Source organism: Anopheles coustani, chromosome 2, assembly GCF_943734705.1.
Source record: "Anopheles coustani chromosome 2, idAnoCousDA_361_x.2, whole genome shotgun sequence".
NCBI classification, from domain to species: Eukaryota; Metazoa; Arthropoda; class Insecta; order Diptera; family Culicidae; genus Anopheles; species Anopheles coustani.
The window spans coordinates 89,375,942-89,394,348 of NC_071289.1; the positions used below are offsets into that span (position 1 = coordinate 89,375,942).

At 45.2% G+C, this 18,407-nt stretch overlaps 1 long non-coding RNA gene across 1 annotated transcript in view; it reads left to right on the plus strand.

Annotated features, from left to right (window-relative positions):
- The first annotated feature begins 8,156 nt into the window (after positions 1-8,156).
- The window catches only part of LOC131261847 (uncharacterized), a 43,602-nt gene continuing 33,351 nt past the window's right edge, over positions 8,157-18,407 (plus strand). The window contains exon 1 of the long non-coding RNA XR_009178208.1: positions 8,157-8,402. This is a non-coding gene — a long non-coding RNA (uncharacterized LOC131261847). The remainder of the gene's footprint in view (positions 8,403-18,407) is intronic.

The window sequence follows — 18,407 nt, forward strand, 5'->3', positions numbered from 1 at the left end:
GCGCGAGCAACTATTTCGAGTTGTCCCGTCCTGCTCTGGCGGCTGTTTTCGTGACCGCTTCATGCGTGGGCCGAATGAGACAGCAGATGCGAGCTTTTGCTCTTGTGCTGCGTAGGCGAAATGGAATCTCCCCGGGGGAGAGCGAAGGAGAAAGATAGATCTACCAGCAAATGCCTCTCACTCTTTCCCGTAATGCAGCGCACAGTAGACGCGTAAGTGCGACAAAACATATATAATATTGGTTAAATTATATTTTTACAAGATGCTCCATTCTTAGATAATACTGATAAGGCTATTTGATTTTTCAAAATAAATTACTTTCCCTTCAATTCATCGTGACTGCTCGAATCTGCTCGAAAAGTTCATTTTGTCAGCTGGGAAGGTTCGGGCAGTTGAAAAAGCATTGCGAGCACGGAACAGCAGTGACATCTTTTGTAATACTTTGGAACTTGAACGTATGGTTTAAATATTCAAACGATGTAACGTTGTAAAAACTTTTTCCCAACTGAAATAAATTAGCATAGTTTAGACATCAAACAACGGTTAAATATTGTGAATTGATTAAATTATAAATAACTTGCAGAAAGATTTATCATAAACATAACTTCAATCGAAAAAAACCTTTATTAGTTTGCCATTTTTGGCAAACGATTGTCAACATAAAACATCCTTTAATGTCATGAATTGGTTTCATTCTTTCCACAAAGTTTTGCTGCTTGACCTGCGCCACAACATTCGAAACAAGACGGGCACGTTTCTCGTCGGCCACAACACACCCGTGCACGAGTAGTTCAATCGGACGTGTCGTTAGCGTCACCGAATAAATGCATATCAACTAAGTGCAGACCACCGGCGGCCGCTCCTACCGATCCTGGACGGTGCTGAGACTTCAAACGGGCCAAACGAAGAACAGCACGAGGGCTCGAAGTTGTTCTGTCGAAGGAACTGGAGGGGAACTGTTCCGAAACATTCTGCATTCATTCGCCGAACCGCCTCGTATCGATTTCCATTTTTGGGCTTCGGTCGCAAGATCTGCTGATCGGCCAGGGAACTGCCAGCAGTCCCAACCAACTGGCTCGGTTGCCTGCTGCCCGGATTCCTCCTTATATGGTCGAGCAATGTCCAACCGGAATCTACTTAGCCGGTTGCCGAACTAGCCTGGCGTGCGTTCTGAAGCGGACGACAAAAACGTGCGAAGATGGTTCACTTTATGCCCACGATCCGCTGGAGTCGCGGAAAACTCACAATGAACTCCGTGAGGCAGGGTGGGTTTTTGACTGAGTTCGAGGGTCAAGCTCGGTGGCGAAGTGGATCAAGGGCTTGACGGAGAACCATTGCCGATGCCGCCACTGCCGCCATCGGGTCCGATCCGCTGGCGAGAACATGCAAATCGGATTTGATTGGCTTGATGTTTCTGGAGCAAAACGTTTGGCGCGTTGCACGTGGAACTGCTTTCGATGCTACTTGCACTGCGGTGCATGCGATCGGACCTTGTAGAGGGCGTGCGGATGATTAGTGGAACAAATTATGCAATCAAACTCACAATGAAGCCATCCTTTACGCTGACGAACTCGTGAAGTATTAGTTCAAGGTAGATAAATATGTTGGTTTATCTACTCCCTCGTGGATGTTCAGTCGTTTAAATATCTTTAAACCAGGATTGACTCTTAAAATTTGAACTAATATGTTGTAGAAAAACAAACGTGGTTTTTAGCCTCTGTTAAGAACTTGAAAAATAAAATGTAAGACGTTTTCAGTATAGAAAAATTGGTACTCTTGAATGAAATGATACACGTGACTCAATAAAAACCTATTTTTTACCCTATATTATTACAAAAAAAAGGTTACTACATATTCTAGTTTGTCCATCTGTTCATAAAAGTACTCTCTCGATGCGTACACCCTTAAAAAATTGTCAATTAATACAGTACAGTAAATTGTAAGGCAACTTGAATTTATAACTGCACCGCTTTTCACATGTGAATAATTTTCTCCAAATGTTTCGCTAGAACACACAAATTTAAATGGATGCCCAATTGCAGCAAGAATTAATTGCCAACGGATGTCGAGTGCAACATCCCCGAGCCGGTTATGAATTCGAACGCACCTATGAGCGAACTCTAGCGCGGTTAATTTTGAAGTTTTCCCAAAGAGAAAAACACACATCAAATTCCTACCAGCTGGCTGCACTAGTGAGGTTGAAAGGATTTTCCAAATAAACTTCTGATCCCGTTAGAAGGCATTGGATTGGTTTGATGCAGTCATCGCTTTCCGTGTTACCGATTCCACGATTTCCCTTCACCGTGTGCCAGAAAGAGAGAGAGAGGTGAGGGAGGTGCTTTTCCTACTGCAAATCAATGCAACTATTTGCACCTCCCTCCCAGTACCTTGCGTAACTTCCGCTTTTCCTTTGTCCCGCGGTATGTGTTGTGATTCGCAATGCATTTTGTTCCAGCGCGTGACTTATGCAATCCCTACAAACAAAAACACACACACACCCCCTCGGAGCCCAGTTCGGTGTTGTGCCGGGGCCGCTTTGTAGTGTTTTTCTCACATTTTATTTCACTCCGTTTTGTTCCGTCCTTAGGGAGCGCTCGTTTTCGGAAATCCGATATGCGGAATTCGATTATGAAAGTTCGACTACTAGCGCCTCCATGTTGGTGTACATCCCTTCTGCCCCTCCTAGAAACAAAAAAAATCAACTCAAGCGGGAAATCAACCTTCCCCAAAATGAACTCGAAGGCAGCACAATGTTGTGGTGGAAGGCTCGATCCGTTCAAGGTTCACATATGACGAAGGGGGGAAGGTGGAGGTGGCACACATGAAGGACGATTTGTTCGGACTTGTACATATCTGTTTTCCGGTCGTTCGAACGAAACAGGACCTACCCCACCACCCGCTCACCTGCTTTTCCCCAACCGCATCGTAACGACCTACCGGCGGAATGGCGGAATTTTCATGCGCTAATTGCATTTAAGAATTTCCCCCCGGGCCAGGAGGAAGGCGCAACCTAACTCAAGGTCCCCTTGTGTGTTGTTGCGGAACTGAACACACGTACAACAAGCGCACTCATACGGTCAGAGACAATGGTCAAAGAAGGATTTTGTTGCGTAGCGGCGTTTGAGGTTTTTGTTTTCTTGCTTACTTCAAGATCGATATGTGAAAGAAAAAGTGGCTGTGATAAGTGAGTCCAAGACGCTGACTGATTTTCCCGTTCACCTTTTCCTCCAACGCTGCGTCACGAGCGAGCGCCAGACAGAGGTGTAGGTGTGGGAGGTTATATTTCGGGCGTGCGGCGTCATTCAGGCAAATATTAGAACCACCGAATGCAATAACAAACATCACCTACATAATAGACGCCGAAAACATTCCCAGCCAGCGTTGGGAGTGGTGAGAAAATTGTGCAACACTTGCACGTTTCCGTTACTTCCTGTCTTCCCCTCGTTCGCCAAGACGGTCCAGTCCTGGTTCGGGGGGTTTGTTCTTGGACAAATGATTTGTTTTTTTTTTTTCGTAGATGTGTGGGGGGTTGGTGCGGGCTCGTGAAATTGTTATTCACGCGCGTCCTCCTTACGTCACCTGGCGTGTAATAAACGGCTACGGCGCGACACCAAAAACGGCTGATTGGCGTTTGAATTTCCGTTCTTCCGTTTTCGAGTCCGTGGGTTTTGTTGTTTTTTTATTTGTTTTGCTATATGTCATTCCATTTTTCGTAGCTGTTGGTTTTTGTTTTTTACATTTCGGGGACTAGCGATATTAATATTTCAACACAATTCTGGCCCGGGCTGGCGCTCCGGTGCATTCGTAAAGCGTCCCCGAAAATGGGTTGCACCCTTTGTTGCAAAAGATGGTCGAATGGGGGGAAAATACGGCGCTCTTGTTTATTCTTTCCTCGAGTTGATTCTTTCTCGTCCAGACGGAATGATTACTCAATTTTTATTTATTCAACCGAATGTTCATTCAACCTTTGCATCATTCCGGCGAAAAGAACGAGTATCACTGGCAAGCGCAACTGTTTGGAACGAAAATCGATGAAAATGGAAAGAAAAGATATGCACAAGAATGGATCTCGATCGGTTCTCCGGTTAAAAGCGGTCCAGAACGATATTTTTTGTGATACGTGTTAGAAAGAAACATGTTCTAGCTCCCAAGAAGATGGTCCACGGTCAAAATCTACTCTTCGCTCTTCTTATTGTTACCTTCCTTGGTGGGCAGATCGAATGTGGCTAAACGAAAATGAAACGTTAATTGTAATGAAGCGTGCAAAGTATTCCGTTTTCATCTCGATCGTTCCATTTTGAATCAGAAGACCTACCGCATGGGTTTCGAGTGGGTTGCATTAGTTTCTTCGGGCGTAAATTCATATGAGAATATATTCTTGTTTTTCATAAATTAAATTTCATTAGGTTACATACAGTTCTATTTCAAACTTTTTATCACTCCGAACTGTTTTGTTCTGCTTGTCTTATGGTCGTAACACTAAAATGTGTTTTAAGAACTATGTCTCCACAGTTCGTTCACCCTTTGCTCGAGGAGCTTCGAGCTTGGAGCTAAGCTAACAAAGTGCTAACGATTCCTCAACTGATTAGTCATTCCGCCAGCGTGCCAGGGAATATTCTGGTGGCCACCGGGAAATGGTGTGTGTTCTATGAAATGTGTTTCCCAGCATAGATTTATGGTTTATGATAAATGGGCTGGTACTCTACAAACCGGTACATCGAAAAGGTGTATCGATGCCGGTTTTGGGGAGTGCAAGATTTCCTATCTGATTGCCGGCACAACACACATTTTCGGAACAATTTCTTTATAACTGTCGGTTTACCATTACAATGATGCGTTTTGTATGAAGAAGAGTGACTTCCAAGAATTTTTTGGAAACATGAATGAGTGTTTCTCTTAAACATGGCGCTAGAATGTCGCTGTGAAAGCAAACAACTTCTAGTAGGTTAACAAACGATCGTTGTCTACTTCCATATGAAAGCATTTTTCCCCACAAAACGTCACTCGTTGAACGATTTGTATCGCACGTTTGCCATGACTGAGTTGGCATATGAGAGGGTTATTTCATTTTCACCGAGACTCGAAAAACGATCAATCAATAGTTGGTACAACCGTAAGGTTATGGAGGGTGTCCAACCGAGGGCGTTTGCCTGCAAAAAGCAGTAGAATGAACTATCAATTCTACAAAAGAAAGGTAACAAATAACCGACACCACCTAAAACCACCCTCCCCCGTGTAAGTGGTTCGCGGCCAAAGGCTTCCAGCTTCGGTCGGCAGCTTCAGGTGGTTGTATTTCGGCAGACAGACAGATGAACAAATGAAACTGGAATGACACACCGCCACACGGTGGGATGATTTCGATGGACGCAAACTCGTTGAAGAAAAAGCCAAAAGGAATGTCCAGAGATGAGAAAAAGGTGCGAAGCGAACGTACAACGTACGATCGAGGACAATACACGTACGCAATCCTCTGCGAAGCGCATAACCCTTCAACCTTCAGCGATAAAGATGCCATCCGCATGCTTATTTTCTTTGCGAAGTTCTTTTCTGGTCCAAATTGTCCCTGGGGGGTATGAGAACAAGAAACACATACAAACACATGAGGACATGGAGGATGTATTGGGAACGTTTCTTTTTAATGTTGTTAAGGATTTGTCTTCGTTCATCTTTCTAACGTTTGATTCAAATAGACCCGAGTTAACCGGCCCGACCGAAAGAAAAAACCGATGAAATGAAGAAAAACAACTAAAGAACTCATCCAGTCTTACCGGTAAATGAAGCGGATGGCCAGACGAGTAAAAAACAAATAAATAACCATAGAAGCATAACAGCATAAAAAGGTACGTCTGAGAAATAGGGTATTTCGCACAACACCTACTGTTAGATTAAGACTCTCTGTCGGATCTTTAATACAAAAACGAACCATCCGGGGACCATGTCGTAAGTGTTTGTCAAATACCTGCTCGTGCCGAATCCGTTTTGTTTTTATTATTTTGCTCCAGACATCTGACTTGGTTTGCAGAAATGTTTTACGAGGTGCATACTCTGCGAAAATTTTGTGGAAATGGCTAACATTGTCGAATGATTCCATCCTCGCAAACGGTTTTCTACTGCAACGAGTGTGTGGAATGTTATGTACTGGTAGGTTTAACTAACATTTAAGGCCGTTTGTAATTAGTCCCAGTTTATCCTGCATTTTAAAATTGGTTAGAGTCCGAAATTCTTGGTGTCTTACACATTTTTTTAAATAGAAACATTGAAAATTTTTTTTTTTAATAGTTGACCAAAGTTATCACTCTGAGTGGTTTAATTTGTGCTTAGTTTACGAAATGTTTCAAGACATCTGCTTAAAGCCGAATCGTAGAAAACTTCCACAAAATTAAACTCCAACGTTTATGTACAAAGTTTTTGCTTCTCACCGGTTGGTGTTACGTAAAGTGTATCGGTTATGGAGTGAGCAAAGCTATCGTGCTAACTCCCAAAACTATTACTCCAACCAGGTTTAAGCCTAAGGAAGAATGTGAAGGAGGCATTTCAACCTGCACGGACGGGAAGGAAATTAGAGCAAATGGAAAAACATAAAAGATAAAAACGAATGTAAAAACAACTTGACGACGGTTGTTGAAAAGTTCTTTCCAAACCAGAGCACAATGCACTCTGCCTCGTGCGGCTGCTTGCCCTTTTTGAATGAAGGCAAAAATGTGGGTTAGTATTTTTTCCCCTCTGTGGCTCGAGATCCTTCCCATTCAACCCATTTCGATCTCGAGACGACGGCAGCAACCTGCGAGTGGGTGGCATCTTGTGGGGTTTTTGTTGGTTGCAGTTGCATATTGTTTCGCCCTTTTCTTTTCGCCCAGTGCACCGGCCTTCTGTGGCCAGTCTTGTTTGGATTCAACATTTGACATCCTGTGTTGACCTGGTTACGGAACCCGCCAATTGCCAGTTTTGCGGTGGGATGGCCCGGGTTGGCGTTTTGTTTGGGCCCCTGCCTTAACTTACTCGGTACTGTTTTGTTTTACCGACGGAAGCGCACGTGAGCCGTGGCAGCATGTGCAGCACTGGTGGAGGTTGATAAAGGTGCCTACCTTGCAGAAAGAAGTCTCCTGCGAAAAAAAAAAACAGCCCGACGATACGCGAACGAGTTGGCGTTGCAATAAAATAAAGTGCCATCGGGCTTACCTTACGATGCGGTGAGGAAAAGGCAGGGATAAAGAGTTCATGTGAGCTTTTGTGCCGGGAAGATACGTGCCGCGTTGCAAGGAGGCGTACTTGTGGGCTGCACATTGCATTGAAAGCCAACGCAGTGTGCATTTCGGTACCGGACACATTTTTCCCCCGTTGGTAGAGATCTACGAAAAGTAGAAAAATTAAGACAATCGTATCAACACATAACAAACGCATTCTGAAGTCGTTCTGTGGCGGGAGCGAACCATTTCCCTCCAAGAATTTGTTATATAGCAGGAAGAACGAATAAACGACCACACAAGTCAAGATTGAAGGCTGCGGTTTGCGGATGGTTTTACGTGACAGATATTGCGACCGGTGTTGTCGAGCTGTTAGTTTTTGCTTTCCCACTTGATGGAAGAATACGAAAAAAAATGCTATCGGGAAAGCGAGGAAAACGGCTGGACATTCCGGCGTCCCACCAGCCGGTGCAAACGGACGGAAAACGAAAGCCTCGAGCTCCGGTGGTGTTTTTCAAAAGTGGGAAAAAGTATGCTCCACACAATCGGCGCTGTGTTTGCAGGGAGAGAGAAAAGCAGCAGCATAAAAACATAACGACACCCTTCGGGGGTGGTGATCTCGCGCGTGAGAAGGCTGGAGCTGTCGAGTGAGCTTGTCACAGCCCCGTGTGAGACTGTGTTAGTATCCCGTGGAACGGAATATCCCCAACAAAATCCCCAACCTCGACCCTCGAGCTACCCTTCGGGCACAGCCCTTTTCCCACCCGAGAGGGAGTCCTTTTTCGGCTAGCCAGGCGCTAGACGTCCGCGTGGATCGCGGGTCGAATATGCTCGCCGTCCGAGCCGCCGTCGTGAGAGAGAGCGATGAGATGAGCGCATAGAATTCACTCTGCCTGTGTCGGATCGTGTTTGCGAGAGAGAGGATCAAAAGCTTCGAGCGTGGAAAATGGTCAGCAGTTTGCGTCGAGACACCGGCGGATGCGTATCGTAGGAAAACTGTTGGTGGCGCGTTGGTGTGGTGTGGAGTTCGCTCAAAAAAGGGCAACAACTTGTTGTGACGGCGGAAAAAGGGGCCCACACGTTACGTGGTGTCGGTGATATTTAACGTCCTCGGTGACTGGTGTTTCGGTTGGCTGTTACTGTTTGGCACTAGCGGTTCGTGACACGGCCCGTTGGGAACCAAAACGAGCGGAAAAAAGCAGGAAAAGCACTGCAAGGGTAAATTGTTTTCCCGCTGTTGTTTTATTTCCCTCCATCTGCGCCTGTTTGACCGGTGCTCCGTGCGTTAATAATTCATGTGAATATGCTGGCCCTTATCCACGCCAGTTTTTTTTTGTTTTCATACCTTCATTGAATCACCTTGAGATGACAATTCGAAAACTAAAGCCCAAGTGTCCGGTCCCATTGTTTGCAGTGTGTTTTTATTTATTTCGCGCAGACTAGGTGTGAATTAAACTGTGTGTGAAAAAAAACGTGGCCTAAGCTGGGTTCCCTGTTCCCCGCGGACGTGCGCTCTTGGACTTGATCTTCAACTTCGCTGGCGTTGATCGTGAAATCTCGGAAACCCGCGTGATTGTCATCGTTCGTACAGCTGCGCGAACACGTTTTTCCTTTCCCCGAACTGGCCGGTGATCTACCGGTTTCGTACCGCGTGCCCCCGCGGGGGAAAGGAAAGGATCCGCCCGGTCGTCTGATCGTTGGGGACCGAAAAAAGACTCCGCAGGGCTAGTGGTTGCGGTCGACTGTTGCCATGCTTTGGCAACCTTTACGGTGAAAAGATTACCGGTTTTTTTCGTTTCAATGGGGAGATGAAAATTTGTTCCTGTTTAATATTAGTCGTCAATTTGACTTTATCAACATTAAAAAAGAAAGAATGTTGATGTTTTCTGTTCTTTTATTGATTTTTCCATTTTCTTGCTAACAAAGTTGATGAAAATTAAATTTTGTTTGAATGTTTATTTGGTGAAGTGTATAAGTATTCATCGCTATTTTTTATTCAAACGTATTGGTTGCAAGCTTGATGAATTCGACTTTAATCTATTCTAGTTCATTTTCTCATTCTGGGGGTGGCTGATGGGAAAAATAATCCACCCATTCGTCTCGGTGCCGGAGAATGTTGGCGGGGTGCTATGATAAACAAATCGAAGTGCGGTCCATGGGATGCTTACCCTTCCTGTTGCCGTTGTTGGTGCTCCCTTCCAACTGAAACCTCTAATGATCGGCTGACCACTGACAAAAAATACTCCCACACAGTCTGGGGATTTTTTCTACCAACCCAATGTTGATGCAATGGAAAGGAAAGAAGAAAAAAAAACAAGAAAAAGGAAAATCATGTCCCGCTAAAACAAACACTTTCGGGAATTTTGCGAATGAACATGTTTTCCACAAGCTGCACCCACGGCCGCTTGTGGAAAACGGGGAAAGGAACGGCCCCAAAACGGGAGTCACCCACAAGGGCAAGGTGGAAAATGAAACGAAAAGCGGAGGTTCGCGAAATTCAGTCGGTAAAAATAGTGGTCACGAATCTCTTGTGAATTATGGTTATTCGCAGATCCTCACTGCTGTTGCGCTGTTGTGTGTGTGTGTGTGTGTGCCTGTATTTGTGTCTGTCTGGTAGATGTGTGATGTATGTTTCGATATCAAACCGTTGTGGAAAAGCGATAACGAGCATAGGGACGGTAGCCATAGGAGGTGTGGAAAAATGGTCAGAGAAATAATTTCCAAAGAAATTGGGAAAACAAATTTCGATTCTGCAATTTTAAAGGTGGCAAGTAGGGGGATACCCATGTAAAATTTCTCAATTTAACTGAAGGGTGCCCGTACCACGTTTGGCCAGTTTTGTGTGCAGTTTGAAAAGCGAAAGGCATTAGGTAGAAGTGGAGAGTACAGGGAACGGAGGAGAGGGCGCGTAGGAACAAACAGTAAATCCCAATGTACACAACATAAGCTACTGAACGAGCAAAAAAAGGTGTGTTGGTGAAAAATGGGTGGAAAGGTTGATGTGCGGGTGGTAAAAGCGGGCGCTCGCACGCCCCGTTGACAAATGAGGAGATGAAAATTAGTCTCCAATGCGTGCCACACGCGGATGCGACGGAAACGCCAACAGATAGCAGCGCCAGCCGGGAAAGCCGGTGGAAAAGTCAACGCCGCGGACAGCACGAAAGCATGGGCAGCGCCGATGGATCGACCACTAGCAAGGTGAATATTTAATTATAGTTGTTTATTTTTACCGCCTGCGCGCCATCGAAAGGGAACACGAGCTTCAGAACGGCGACACGCACATCCCGGGACATAGAAACGGTGTTTGTGGTGCGAAACCGTTGCTCGTTTTCTTTCCTCGAACAAAACAAAAAAAAAATACCCATGTGTATCGTTGTTTATCTTCGTACCGGTCAGGGGGATGTTTGATTTGAGGGTGGACACGGTTAGCGAGGCAAAAAAACCCCTCCCGAACAGCATAATAAAGTGTAGAGAATTTGAAAAAAAGAACTTACATGTGACCAAACCAGACCAACAGGAATGTCGACCGGCACCGGTCGGGAAACTCCGACCTTCGGTCAACTTTTTGATCGGTCGTAGGGAAAAGAGGTGGAAAAATCCCACATCAAACGGAAGGCGGTCTATTTCCGGTCCGGAACCGACATTCCAACCCAACGAAGGTGAAAGTGGAGCACTTTTCTGCACCGACGACCGGAAGAAATCGATAACTTTTGAATAATAAAAATATTGAATCATTTTTAAAAATAGCTCGACGCGTTATTTTAGGGAACACGACCAAGTGAGTGTAATATGTAAGCACTTGTTGATAAGGGACAGGTTGTTTTTTTTGTGACATCGATTCATGTTCGTAAATATGATTCGTCAACTAATCATTTTGGTAGTTTAATGTATTTCGTCAACAATTTTTATATTGGTTTATTTTATACAGTTCTATTGTTCCGATACTTTCCGGCCACTTTGTTTACAAGTTTAATATTTACTTTTCACTCTGTTCTATTTTGGCTCGGTTTAAGCTGGTTCAAACTTTAAGTTGCCATTTTTTTATGTGTTTATTTTGTTGTGCATTCAAAAGCTGATTTATTTGGCTTGTAAAAGTTAGTTAGGATTTCTCTTCTTACCCCAGAATCACCTGTACAACTCTAGTATTGTATATAGCATAGTTACAAGTAGGATGGGTTCATATCTATCTATCTAATTGTAGTATTGTCAACTGTAAAACTTCTTATGTTCATTTTTTTTCTATTGTTTCGTACATGCTAGATTATTAAAACTTACAGAGATAAAGTGTCAAAGTAACAGGTTGTTTTCTATTTCGTTCAAAGCTGGTGTGTTAGAAAAAATAAACCTCCATTCGGAAAAAGGCAAATTTGCTAAGCTTAAACGATGTTTGCGTAACGAGCCGCTGCTCGGTAAACATTCTCGCACAAAACTACGTCTCTGTCGATGTCTGTTTGCCTTTAATAGCACTGTTTTTCAGTTTTTAGTTTTTTCTCCCGCTTTCGAGTGTTCACAAGTCGTGCCGATCGCATTTCGGAGCTGCATGGTTCTGCGGTTGGCCTCCTCGTGTGTGCATAATGCTTTGCGTCATCGCGGACACCGATGGTATTTAATTTCCGTGCAGAAGTTTGCGCCCGCAATAATCTTCTCGAAAACAACACATGGGCACCGATGGTCCTCAGGAGTAGGAAGGATGTAGGTGTAAGACCCATGGATGAAGCGGCGAAAAAACGAAAGATTTATAATGTCAAACCGAATCAAGCACCTCAAGAATCATGAGCAAGGACGGACTTAACCTTGCAGCATCCGGAAACAACCTGCCGGTTTTGCAGACGGGGATTCCGTGTGGTCTCTTCCAGGAACGATTGTTCCCCGGCGCACGAATGGCATCCCACAAAACCACCCGAAACCCCACCGCTAATAATCACGCCGGGCGGCAAAACGTGCCAAATTAGAGACACACCGAGCCACATCGAAGGTGGCTCTGGCATGCTTCAATTAGGGGCCCGGTTCGATCGGAGACGTCGGAAGGGCCGAGGGCACGGTGATAATTTGTGTGTCGTGTTCTTTTTTGGCGTCTTGCAAAGTGTTTGAACCAATTCGTTCGAACACACATCGAACTCGGGCGGCCCAATAGAAGTGGTGTCCAATTATAGCGTGACTATCGATGTGAGAGAAGAGTCAAAGTCGACAACGAACGTCGCGCCGCCCGGGTCAGGCACTGGCGTCGATCAAAGAGCGACCAATTTATCGCGGGCCGATTTTCTGACGACGACCGGCGAGGCGGGGGGCAAGGTTCTTTCGATTGCTTCGGCCGCCGGATCTCTGCCCTCGGCGGCGATGACTGCGAGATTATTTTCGCTTGCGAAGGATGGGCAAAGTAATTAGTCGAAGCTGGCCGGCGCCCAGCTACTTGACGCCGAACCCCGGGAGCTTTGGACGCGCTCCACCTGGTGGTCCGCTCGGTGGGTTCGGACGGAAATCCTGGAAATGGCACACGGAAGGGTGGATTTGCGAAATGTTGTCCGCTGCGATGATCGCATGTCTACCGGCTCCGTTCGGGTTGAGACTCCACAACTTTGGGATGCTTTCCTAGCCTCGGGTCATTGACGGTCTATCGTGGTGGAAGATTTATCGCCACAAGGTAACACGGACTGATCTAGATTTGAGTGATTTTACACTAATAGAATTTCAGATTGTATCTTAGATGAAAGAGTTTGGTGAGATGGCCAAGAACCCCTTCAAATCAAATGGCTTAATAGAACATTTATTACTTAAATCGTTTGATATGGTTGGTCCCACCGTTAACAAACGGTGGCGGAAATTAACAATCATTGTTTCAATTGCAACATTGATCTAAATTTGTGCAAGTCCAGTAAGCATAGTGATGTATACAAGATTTTAATAAAACTAGTTCAATAGGTTAGGTTTTTACTAATTTTTATTAACAGTAGATGTTTTGATTATATTATCTGTAATTCTTTAAAATAAAAACAACTTTATACCTTCAAATTGATCTAAAAACATACTTTGAACGCGTTTTCTGATTGGTTTATATTTATGGCGACTCAACAATTCTAAAACTATTTTATAGTAAAATAAAAGATTGGTTTTTGTTTCTATTAACTGTTTATTAAATTGTTTGGGATTCTTGATGAGTTAGGTAAGCGGTTGATTCATTTTACCATCATAATTTTAATGCTTCTGATGTTCATTCCTGGGAAGTCTTTTCAACTCCCAGAGTTAGAAAACGAGAAACCAAGTTGTTTTGCTGCTGCAGATTTGCACTCCTGTACGTTGTTTATGATGGGAAGTTTACTTCGATGATGTGTACCGTTCGGCGAATGCATTGAATCAAATCGATTGAATGGGAAAGCTTACAAATATTGCATCCCGTAGACGAGCGACCAAAGCAAGATAACGTTGACGCCAACGGCATCTTTATTGAAGAGGAAATAAGGTGTAACTATTTATGAGGCTTCGTATTCCCCCCCCCCCCTCCCCCCTCCCTGTCTGGCTTTCTGGAAACCTGTAAGAGTTTGCAATAACACCCAAGGGCTTTACAGATGGTGTTTTGCGATGAATGTTTTGATTGAACAGAAGGAGGTGAAATCATCCTCATATGCATCACTATTGTACGCCGTAAATTCCGGTGTCCACCATGATGGTCCGGAGTTCCCCGGTACCTTAAGACCTACTGCCCGAATGTTGTGCTTGCGTGCGCAGATGACTGTGTGTGTGTGTAGGTCGATCAGCATCGTCATCGTGCGTCATTATTTCCGTGGGTTTGTCTGAAGGTCTTTGCGGCAATGGTTTATACCCCCGGCCGTCCCGAGGTTTACGTCATCGAACGAACGGTTAATGGAGGTACTGAGATTAACTCCACCACCAGAAAGATTTACCTCCGTCACCGAGAGGGTCTACCATAGGCCTACCGCACCAATTAGCATTAGTGGTATGTAATTTGCATTCCCGGAAAATTCCCGGTACTTCTTCGGTCGGTGTGATCCCAAGATCAGGCACGTAACGGCGCCGGAGATTGCTAATTTTTGCACGGCGTGTCCCGGTGCACCATCCGGATTCTATGATTGAAGATCACCCTGGTGGAACGGGCAAAGACCATCGACGAAGAATATTCTCTGCACAACTGAGGACGGACTTTCAGAAGTACCACACAAATCTGCGACTGAAGAAAAAGAAAAGATCACCATCTCAGGCAAAGGCGGGAAGACCTTCTGCGCGAAATTCGAAAGTAAATTGCGAGCAAATAAAAATAAATCAGCAATTTTCGGCCAACCTCTCGCCGCCTTCGGTTAAGGGATTTTCACCATGGCGGCGGCGGCGGAACTCGTGGGCCTATTTTGGGCATACTGACGAGAGTGCAAATAACGAAACCGCGAAACAAAACGGACTTTATGTCCGCTCGGCGGATGGCCTAACAGGGGCTGTTGTCGGAATGATGAAAATTCAATTTAAATTGAAACGATTCTCGCATTATTCGTTGGGGATTGGTAGGACTTAATGTGTTGTTTGTTGGAGGATGTTGTTGTGGTTCACTTATTCATTTTTATTAATTCATTGAACAATCTGTTGTCGCTTCCTCATATTGCTTCTTACAATTTTTGAACTCACTTTATTCGTCACCATCTTGATTAATGTGAATAACATGCCTATCTTCCATCTTGCAAGTCAAAATTGTTAGCTAAATAAAGCGCAAGAAAACAATAATAGCTACAATGTTGAACAACTTGGTCCGCACCGTTGTGGGCCTCTTGGCTGGCGAAATATGTTGGTTAATCTGCAGAAAAGCGGACATGCCGGTTGCCGGTGTCAGTACTCCGATCATACGATCGGCAGGTTCTTTCCCCCTCCTCCTTTCGCCCCCGGCCAATCACGAGTTCAAAACCTGCTTGGATATGGTTAAGTTTCGACAGAGTTTCGAATGACCGATCGCGAGGCAGTAGCCTCTTACACAGCAGTTTGCGGGCAAAATCTAAACTCCCTGGCCGCCTCCCTTCTCGGATTGAGCTCGCGTTATGCGACGTGAACCCCCTTGGTTGGGCGGAAATCGATAATTAATTTGTTGCACAGCTTTGCGCAAACGCCAAACCGATTTTGCTCGACTGCTCAAGGGCACTTGAGGAGGCAACTCTTGTGCAGAGGAAATGTTGTTGGTTTTTTTCCTGAACAAGTGAGATAGTGAGTTTGACCACCGTCAACAAACGAGTTGTGCGAGAATGACCAGGTGTTCGGGTGGAGTATCAGAAGTAAAGTAAACATACCGAAGTGTCTAACCGTTGGTCGTAGAGGATCCGCTTAAGACGAATTTCCAACAGAAGACCTGGAACCAGGTCCTAGTTGTGGTTCACAGCTTCCAAAGATCTTGAAAAGGCGGGATCACGTACCCTCGGCGGGTGCGACGTCCATTTCGGGTGTCAAAAGATAACATCGAAGACATGACAAACCCGAGCAGCGTGTGAGATATCTTCTACTATAGTCAGTCGCCTTCTTCACCCTTCCACGGTGTTTGATTTCATCCTCTTGGGGGGAGATATGGTACATAGTAGGGTGCCTAAGGAAGGCACCGGCTCTACTGTGGCATGAATGAAACGATCGTGTTAGTGAGTGCTTCGGCACGCCGTTGGTGATTCACGTCCCGCGAGTGATCGTTAACTTTATGGCGATGACATAAAAATCTATTTTCTTTACCCCTTCCGAACCACGGAAGGCACCGGTCCCCCCCTCCACTGGTTGACTATGTTGTGCAGCTCATACAAGTGGTGTTTGGGGTCAATCCCCAGGTTGTGAGTCCCCGGCTTCTGCGATGGGGAATCCCAAAGGCACCAGTCCCGGAGTACCAGTACAATCTCCTGAGTCGGATCGACTGGCGCGAAGGGGTTGCGTTAATTTATGACCGATTTCGGAACGGATCACTGTCGGTTGAGTTGATGATTGTTTTTTCTCCGTAACCGGGGGGAGGTTAGCTTAAGCTTTCCGAATGCGAAGCATGGCAGGAATGTTTGAGCAGAGTTGCCGCTTGGTAGCCGTTGTCATCAACCGTGCAGTGTAACGCCTTGAAACCGATCAATTTTCCGCTGCACTGAACCGTGGATTACTGCAGTGAAATATTTCAATCTTTCCAAAGAAAGCATCCACCCTCCCCGGACCTGCTGCAGGGACCATGACAATGTCCCTCGATATTATGTGTATCATGTATTTGTGATCTGACAGATCCCTCCTTCATCTTCAATTTCTTCCGCCCATACAAACACAGGCTAATGAAAGGCGTCAAAGGAAGGGAAATGAACCTAAGAACAATCTCTCCTAACCTATCTGAGCGTGGGTGAAAAACGAACATAACGGCGGCACCAGAAAGAAAAACTATACCCGGCACGTTTACATATCTCCTCGGCAAAGATGATTAATGCTACGCCTGGGGGAACCCTTTTGCTGAACTAAAAATAACGAACGCCGAGTCAGCGAAAAAAAAAACATGCTTCAACTTCGGTAATTTGATGGAATTTTTGATGACTGCAATGCTGCTTGCAGTTAATTCTGTTTCGTCTTCAACAGAAACAAAACGGTAGCATGTTTTGTGTTGTTTTAGTTTTGCACAATTTCATTTTACCTCCGTGCGAAAGTGATTTGTTTGCCAGGGGGTTTTTGGTGCCGCGGTGTTGGACCAAATCATGCATGAAACATGAGGGCGCACACCGTGCACCAAAGGGCTCAAGGATAATCGATCAGACATTCAGGGTTGTGTGCAGTACGATAAATTGCTGTATGCAAAATGTACGGCATCTTCAACAATTCGTTTTGTACGTGGTTATTTCTGGAACGCTTAAAAATAAGCAATAAGGATGGATAAAGGATGTTTTCATTTTTGCTGAATCAAGGATGCCATGCAGATAGATGATTATCTTGGATAAATAATTCAATAATAAGATTATTTATAGTTTAAAATTAACATTGGTCTTTTTAAGGCTTGAATGTGCAAATCAAATTAATTATTTCCTTTATCATTGGAAGACATTGCGTTCACAATCGATCGAACTACAGTGTCAACTGTACCTGTTGCGTGTTTTTTTTTAACCATTCGCAGCCTTAACCTTGGTGGAAAGGAACCCAATAAAGTTGTTTAACATATTTACCACCGCGTCATGCCATGGCACCATTTCCCTCGACGTGTGCTTCAAGGTGCAAGACAACAAGACAACAAACAAACAATGACATTCCGGTGGAACTGCCGGTGGCACTGGCGCTCCTGAAGAGGTCGCTGTTGCTGGAAGCTGTTGATCCCTCGTCACCCTCCCGGAGCGGCGGGAACCCAAAGGAAAGCCAAAGCGTTTGGGGGTCCCTTCCCGCCTCGTGTGTTTGTCATCCTACCGTTTACCCCCTTAAAACCGCGGATAGACAATTTCCAATTGACTTTCAACAATGGGGTGTTGTCTCCCGCCGGTTGAAGCTGCTGGAGAACACTTTGGGGCGAGTTTTCCGAAAGGTGGCTCGAAGTGGTAGCTCGACTCGGGGACGATCATGAAGTCGTTATGTGCGCGGCCATCATAAAACGAGGCGCTGGGCAAGGGGAAGAAATAAAACTTACACAAAAAAAAAGTAAAAACCACCCAACGTACCATCATCCGGCCCGGGAAGGAACCACACCTCCGGGTGGCAATAAACGAAGACATACGTGTACCTATCGGTATAGTCTATCCCCCCCCCCCCCGACAGCACACGGGAGCGAGGAGATGGTTTTCGATTGCTTTCAATCTGATGGAAAGCGGCGAACGACCATCGACGAAATGGAAGGAACTCGGTGAGACGGTGAAGGAAAAAAGTAGTTAAAAAAGGCAGCAAGGAAAACGGAAATGGAGCATAAAGCTTCGAGCTTCGAGGTGGAAGGCAGCTGAGGGGAGGAAAAAAAACGAAGCAACCAAAAGAACACAACACTAACCGATAAAAATTGTTTCCCCCGACGTTGGGGGCTCTCGCGGGATGAATGGTAACGATTGAACAATTTTTCAAACCAACCATCGTTTGGTTGGAGCGTTGAATGTACCCCCAAGTGAGCATCGGTGGAAGGGTATGGGGGTGGTAAAAGTAAATACTGGAGGCGATAATCGGTTTTCGGCTGTTGTCGTATTCTTCACCGCCATTATCATGATGCATCGCGTCTTAAGAAGATCAGGCGGGCTCGTTTACATCGTCGGCAACCATGGGTTCGAC